Genomic DNA, 8,438 nt, shown 5'->3' with positions numbered 1-8,438 from the left:
GGCCTTTCTGGCCCCCATAGGACAACCCACAGGGAGGTAAGCTGTGCCTGGTACTAAGATTTCCATTAATATTCTGTGTCCTCTGGGAGCAGTGTTGCTCACCTATGCAGAGTATGTCTATTTATATTTTACATCAACAGCCCCCCCCATTTAGTTTTTTTCAAAATTAACACACACAAATCAGTGACTTCTATGTGCCAATGATAAATACATTTTAAAAAATATATCAGGGAAATAATCTCATTCCCTACACCATCCAAAAGTCAAGCAAATATAACTCAGGGATAAACATGATCAAGAAAATGAAAGACCTCTACCATGAGAACTTTACGACACTAAAGAAAGAAATTGAAGAAGATTCTAGAAAATGGCTTATTGAGTAGGAGAATTAATGTTGTGATGATGGTCATCTTACCAAAAACAATCTGAAGAAGCAATATAATCCCAGTCAAAATTCTAGGGCTATTCTTCACAAACATAGAAAAGCAATCTTAGAATTTATGTGACAGCACAAAAGGATAAAGATAGCCAAGTCAATTGCAAATAAAGTGAGTGCTGTTGGAATCACCCACCCTTATTTCAAATTATACTACAAAAATATAGCATTAAAATCAACATGACACACACACACAACAAACAAACAAAAAACAGATACATAGATCAGTGGAATAGAATAGAGGACCCAGATCTTATTCCACATAAATAAAACAACCTATGCTTTTTTTAAAAAAATGCCCAAAATACATGTTGGAGAGAAGATACTATCTTCAACAAATAAATCTAGAGAAACTGGATTTCAACATGCAGAAAAATTGCACTGAACCCCTTTTTCTCTCACGCTGCACAAGACTCAATCCCAGTAGGTCAAACACCTCAGTGTAAGACCTGATACTCTGAAGCTGCCGGAGGATAAAGTGGAGAGATGCCTCACCATATAGGAGAAGGCATGGGCTTTCTGAATAGGTCTCCCACAGCACGGGAAGCAGGACAAACAGGTCCCAAATGGGATCCTGTGAAAGTACAAAAGCTTCAGCAGAGCAAAGGAAACTGTCAGTGGAGCGAAGAGGTAGCCACAGAGCAGGAGAAAACCTTGGCCAGCTCTACATCTGATGGAGAATCAGTGTCGCACACATTCAAAGAACATTACAAACTAAGCTTCAAGAACACAAACAACTTAATTAAAATGGGTTATGGAATTGAACTGAAAATTTTCAAAACAAGAAGTACAAATGGCTAGGAAATACTATTTTAATATTTATTTATTTATTATGTATACAATATTCTGTCTGTGTGTATGTCTGCAGGCCAGAAGAGGGCACCAGGCCTCATTACAGATGGTTGTCAGCCACCATGTGGTTGCCAGGAATTGAACTCAGGACCTTTGGAAGAGTAGGCAATGCTCTTAACCACTGAGCCATTTCTCCAGCCCTAGGAAATACTTTTAAAAGTGCTCAGCATCCTTAGCTATTGGGGATGTCAACATCCTTAGCTATTGGGGATGTGAAGACTCAAACGGCTTCACAATTTAATCTCATGGGAGTCAGAATGGCCAAGATCAGGAATACAAATGACAACAAACGCTGGTGGGGATGGGGAAAAGGAGAATCCTTACACAGTGTGAGCGGGGATGTAAACTAGTAACTACTGAAGCTGCTTGGAAATCACTCTGGAGGTTTCTAAAAAGACAAAACACAAAAACACCAAGACACAGAACTCCATCTGACCCAGCTCTGTAACTCCTGGGTAGAAAGGACTTTATAGTCCACCATAGAGAAACTGGCACATTCACGTTCACTGTGGTTCAGTTCACAATAATTAGAAAATGAAATTAACCAAGATGTCTATCAACTGAAGAACAGATTAAGAACACGTGATACATGTACACAAATGAAATATTACTTAGCTGTAAAGAATAAGATCAAGAACAAACTCTTACAAAGAAAAACATTTCATTGGGGCTGGCTTACAGTTTCAGAGGCTTAGTCCATTGTCATCATGGCCGAAAGCGTGATATCATGCAGTCAGACATATGCTGGAGAAGTAGCTAAGAGTTTCATGTCTGGACCATCAGGCAACCAGAAAAGAGAACACGGACCTGGCTTGTGCTTCTGGAACCACAAAGCCCACCCCCAGTAACACACTACCTCCAGCAAGGCCACACCTCCTATTGTGGCCTATGGGGGCTATTTTTATTCAAACCACGGCTTTTATTCTTTAGATGCATGAGGAGGACTTAACAGAAATTCACTAGTGTGTTAGCTCATAAAAATATAATGATTTTAACTTACTAAAATCCTTTTCATAGCAGTAGAATCGTTTCACACTTCTATAGCAACCGAAAAAGGTTCTGACATTTTCACAATTTTGCCAACATTTATTCTTGATAGCATATGTCCTGGTTAGCATTTTGTCAACTTGACCTTTGGGAGGAAGGAATCTCATTTGAGAAAATGCCCCCACCAGATTGGCCTGTGGTTAGTTGATAGAGGAGAGCCCAGCACACTGTGGTTGGTGCCACTCCTGAGGTCCTGGGATGCATTAAAAAGGCAAACTGAACAAGCCACGAGGAACAAGTCGGTAAGCAGTGCTCCTCTGTGGTCTCTGCTTCGATTACTGATTACCAGGTACTGCCTTGAGTCCTTGCCCTGAGGATGAGCTGTAAACTGCAAACTGAAGTGAACTCTTTCCTCCTCAAGTTGCTTTTCCTCACGGTGTTTTACCACAGCAGTAGAAACCCTGACTACAACAGCATCCTAGTGGACGTGAAGTGGCGTCTTCTTGTGGCTTTCATTTACATTTTTGCAATATACAAGACAGTATGTCTTCTTTAGAGAAATACCCATTTAAGTCTGCTTAATTGAGTTGTTATTAAATTGCAAAGTTTTTGACAAGTCCTGAATAATAAGCAGATCTTTATAGTATTTTCTTCTATTCTGCTGGTTTCCTTTTCCTTTCTTTGACTTTTAGACCCACTGTCAAAAACCTGTCCCCTATCCTAAAATATGTCATTCCCGCACAGTGTCACCTAGACGCCAATGACGCCCACATTCTTCTTCAGCCAGCATCAGCCTTTCATCTGCATACCAGATTTCCATTTCTTGCAGACTACTTGCCTTCAAGTCCTTTTGGCTCTTCTTCATTAAGAACATTCCCTATAAGTCTTATCTCAATAGATGAAAATCCCACTAGCCTCGTCATGAAGTCAAACACTAATATCACCTGAATGTCCCCTCCCCAACTTTCCAGCAAGTCTCTCTGGCTCTATACCTCAAACATCCCTAGAAACTAATTATTTCTCTCCATTTCCAACTGAGTCTTAATTCTTCCTACTCCTGAAGTGTTTTTCCTTGAGTTTATTCCTGCCTCTCCTCCAATACGGGCCTCACGTGGCCCGAGGGGGAACATGTAGACACCTCTGTCTGGTGCAGGCTTTCAGGCGTCACTTCCCCACCCAGCAAACTGCTGCACACTGTCCCCTGTGTTGTGGTTGCCACCCCGTCCTGTGCAATAAATATGCTTTCCTCTGCCAGGCATTCTTGCACCCCTCCTCCCTCTGCAAGGCTAGCATCTCCCCTCCCTTTGTCTCTGTAAAGGGTACCTCCTCCCAAAAACTTTTCCTATTGTACTCTCTCCTTCTTCAGCCCATTCTTTTCCTCTGTGTTACATAGATTATCGTTATTAAGCTGTTTCTTTTAATATAGTCTCGCTGAGTGGCTCTGGCTGACCTAAAGTTCAGATAGTCTAGGATTGCCTCAAATACATGGTTATACTCCTGTCTCATCCTCCTGAACACTAGAATTCCAGTCATGGGTTCCATGCCTGGCTCAGTGTATCAATTTGCTTAATGATTGGTTGACTGCAGTTCCCCTGGATGATAAACAGGGCAGTAGGAGCCACAGCCATTATCAACATCACTTTAATAAACTCCAACAAGTGGTAAGACTTCACGTTTGCCATGAGTGAATCCATTCAGAAACTGCGAGAGGGCACATACAAATATCTATATGTATGTACACATGAATGCATAGAATATATTCACATGAATATATGAATGTGCATGCATGTATGCAAGCAGGCACACTAGACAAACACACTCATTTACTCCTTCAGCAACTCTCTCAGCTGCGTAAATTACTCTTGATTGTATAGCTGATGAAAGTAAAGACCCGAGTGGACAGGTGGCTTGCCCACGGTCATGCTGTGAGTGCCTTCACTGAACTGCTCCAGAACTTATGCTTTGAAACTCTCCACGGTGCAGAGCCAAGGACAAAGATGATGGTCAGTTAATGCTTCTAGAATCAAGAACAGAGGAACAATGCTCTCCCAGAAGTGCTCTAAGAACTTGGAAACCTGTTTGTGCTACTGTTCTGCACGCAAACAGTACCTAGTCCCCAGTGGGTACTGAGTATCTGATATGCGGTACTTTGTACTTCTTACAAACTAAATTTTTCATTTCATCTTATTTTAATTAATTTTAAGTTTAAATAACATCAGGCCCTAATTGCCATAGTGAACAATGACATCCAAGACGTTTGAAATCCTAATGCTTTTGATTTCTTGACGTTCACATACAACCTCAACGCACCCCCTCTATTTTTGACCCTGCACTTTCTACCTCCAATTTTCTTAATGGTCTCCCTCCTCGCCCTTCACTTCACTGCAGCTGGTAGGACTGAGTTTCCTCCCCTGTGTATGGCTCCAGCCAAACCAACTCCTTTCCCCTTCAATAGTATCCTAAAAAGTCCTCTAAAAGGGTTTCCATGGGTAACAAACATGTGGTTTTCCTTGGGAGAAAGCTCTGGTTAAGGTCCTTAGGGCAGGAGAGACATAAAGACCAATGATCAAGGTCCCTGTCTAACAAAAAAGTAAAGGTGTTAGCATATAACCTAACTCAAGGAAGGGCCCTGGCCAAGGGATGGAAAGAAAGAGGATTGTATGTCTGCAGCTGGACAGCTCCACATGGGCTTGCAGGGACATCTGCCTGACCAGCGTACAGGCAAAATGACACTGATCTCGTTCATCCTTTACCAGAAGAAATGACTGTAGTGACACTTGCCTTCAAAATGAAGCTCACCACAGATAAGAACAAGTCTTAGAAATATTGATGCAAAGATAAACTGTCTAGATGAGGAGCACAGTATTTCTCTGTAGGAGAGCTACCGAAGAGTTTGGAGAGGACACAGTTGTAAAGTGCTTGCCCCACAGGCATGAGAACCTGAGTCTTTATCTCCCAAACCTTATGTAAATGACTGGACTTGGCTATATGGGGCTCTCAGAATCCCAGTTCTGAGGATATGGAGACAGAAGGATGCTTGGGGCTTCCGGGCCAGACAATCTAGTCAGTTGGTGAGCTCCAGATTCAATGACTTCAGAACTAAAATGGAGAAGCAATTGTCTAGCCTCCACAGGCACCCACCCATTCACCCACACATGCACACACGTAGAATAAGAGCGTGAAGATATAGACGATAAAAACCAGACAGGTGAGGAGGCTCAGATGACTCAGGGGATACAGCACTTGCTGAGCAAGCATGAGAACTGGAGCGTGGGTCAGTAGCACCTGCATGTGTGACGGCTAGGTGTGGAGGCCTGCTTAGAAGTTCAGCACTCAGAAGGCTCTGGCGGGGATCCCTGGAGCAAGCCAGCTAGTGGAACTAGTCATATCATGAGCTCTGGGCTTGAGAGACCCTGTCTCAGTGAATAAAGTGGTGAGTGATGACGCCCCGGGGCCTCTAAATTCATTCCTATTCGTGAGCACAGGCACCCCTACACATGTGCACAAGCACCCCCACACCCGCACTCACACATATGGATACATATACACCACATATATTCAAATACAAAGCAAAGGTCGGACTGAGGGATGAGTCCTTGCCTAGCACAAGTGCAATCCTGTAGTCTCCCCTCCTCATCCCAACACCATGGGCACAGCAGCAACAACAAACGTGGACGGAAGTCCAAATTCCACAGCCCAGGAAGAGGCAGCAGTGGATGTGGATCTGTCCTTGTGCATTCAATGCTCAGATTGTGGACGGCAGCCACGGGCTGAGGATGGGAAGAAAGCCGTTCCTTTCTTCCCACCATGCGCATAGTTGGAATCTCACTGACGCTGTACGTAGGCTAGAGCAAAATGATGTTGTTTGTTTGCATTTTGCTTTTTCTGTGGAATATCCGTTATCAAGCAATGTGCTTTTGTGTGTCAAAGATTAGAAAGGACCCACTTCCTCTTCTTGAAGGGATTCGGGCAGGACTCGGCTTGCATTTATTCCCAGCTTCTCTCCACTTTGCAGCTCAGTACTAAATATGTGGATGCTACACCAAAGCAGGGTTAATACCACAAAGGACTTAACTTTCTCAGCATGCGTCTTACAGGACCATGATTTCCCCTGTCAGTCAAATGACATTCTAAAACAGGAAACCATGGAAGCACACAGAATCGCCCAGCTGCTACCCAAGAGCCTAGTGTCTCAGGTAATCACCATCGCCTGTGAAGAGTAGAGCAACTGTTTTTGATTTCTTCCCCTCTGAACTTCCTCAAATGTATTCAAAAGCTTCAATAAATCAGGTCATTAGATACAAAATCAAATGAGATTTTATTTTTATAGCTAAGACTTTCCTTCCAGATTATCCAATAAATCAGAAAATATTCCAAACAGAAAAAGAACTAAATGAAATGATCCCAGCATATTCTACACTGATGGACATGTCTCTTCAAGAAATGAACTCCCTGCTTGTAAGTTATCTCCTTGTTCTCTAGAGTCTCTTGTCAGAACGCCAGTTCCATGGTGAGAGACTACAGCCTACTTGGCCAAACAACGTAGTTATTTTCATAAATATTTTTTGTACTTCAGACAGGCTCCTTATGATTCAAGCTTGTTTTCTGATAAGAAGTCACTGTACGAGCAAGTCTTAGATCAAAGCCTACCCTCACGCATTCGCACATCTTAGCATACAAGCACAAAGGTGGCAAGCTCAGGAGAAGCCTACGCAGTGTTCAGCACTCGCCTCGCCTCCGTCCTAAGATGCTCTCCTTGCTGGAGCGGGAGGGCAGCTGAATACAGGACTCTGCCAGGTGACAGTTTCTCACCAAGTCCAGGTTTTCCCAGTCACATACCGTGTTCATGGCAGGGGGAGCAGTCATCGTGATTCATAATTTCTCTTTTGCAAATTAACCACGGCCATGTTAACCATGATAGCAGCGGCATCCAAAATGTCTGAGAAAAGATTCTCCCTGCGGGCGTTTTAAACACGACCTGAGTTTGCCTCCCGGATGGGCAGACACAAGCTTATACGTGCAAGTGCCTACATACAGCACTATTCTGTTTATGTTGGGGGTGATGTTAAAGTTAACTCCCACAGGATCCTGTCCCACAGGTTTCGCCAAGTGTGAAAGTCCTCTAGAGAGCTCAGAAGGCTGAGAAAGATACAAGTCTTTGACAAGTGCTGCAAAGTGACTGGAAACTGACCAAACCCAAAGCATTTGACATTATTTGTCCTCGGGACCTCAAGACATGTGCATTTGAGGCAATTGATGATTCTGTGTTGAGAAACCTGCTTACCCATCTAAGGAACATCTCCAAAAGTTGATTCTGAATAAGAATTAACACTACGTGGCACACGCTGAATCCAGTCCATTCTTGTCATATGAATCCAAGGACATTTGACACCATTACAACCAATCTAACGTGAAGTCTTCTGAGAAACTTCAGATAAAACTTCTTCCTTCCTTGACTAAAAGAGAGTACCATCATAAGGAAGATATTTTTCCCTCCACTATTCTGTTGCCCACTTTCTACCTTGATGTCATGTGGAGTAACAGTAGCCATGTTGTGATAATACGGAAGATGCATAAGTGGAAATTAGCAACAAATAACAAACACAGCAGATCAGAGGACCCAGTGAGACCAGGGAGCACCCGAGCCAGTGTTGGAAGCTACCTGGCTAGGCACTGTTTCAGTATCTGTTAGGTGGTATTCTTTAAAATTCACAGTTGAGGTTTTTCTCGAAGAAATACACAGTTTTATAAATATATCCTTTGGTGGAGCGTGCCTCTTCCATAGCTGGCTGCTGGAAGATCTCTTCACTGTCTGGCACAAATCCATCTGACAAAGTCCCCTGATGTGGTTCAACCTTTCCTCTAGTTCAGCATGTAGCAAAGGCCCTGAACTTCTCTAGCTGCCTGTTGCCAGAGCGCGTGTGAACGCATGTCTGTGTCTTGCACCCAGCATAGACCATGGCATCCAAAGCTTCTGGGAAATACGTCGGGTGACTGAAGAACACAGCGCTGTCAGTTTCCTCAGCGACACGAATCTTACTCCACTTCTTCTCCTTTTGCAATTGAATTTTAATTGAAACACCCATCGTGAGTTGTTTTCAAAGGACTTCAGAAACAAAACTTCAAAAGATTAAGCAAGGTGTGGGGATCCACACTTGTAAAT

Source organism: Myodes glareolus, chromosome 3, assembly GCF_982192425.1.
Source record: "Myodes glareolus chromosome 3, mMyoGla1.1, whole genome shotgun sequence".
Taxonomy (NCBI): domain Eukaryota; kingdom Metazoa; phylum Chordata; class Mammalia; order Rodentia; family Cricetidae; genus Myodes; species Myodes glareolus.
This window is presented reverse-complemented; position numbering follows the sequence as displayed.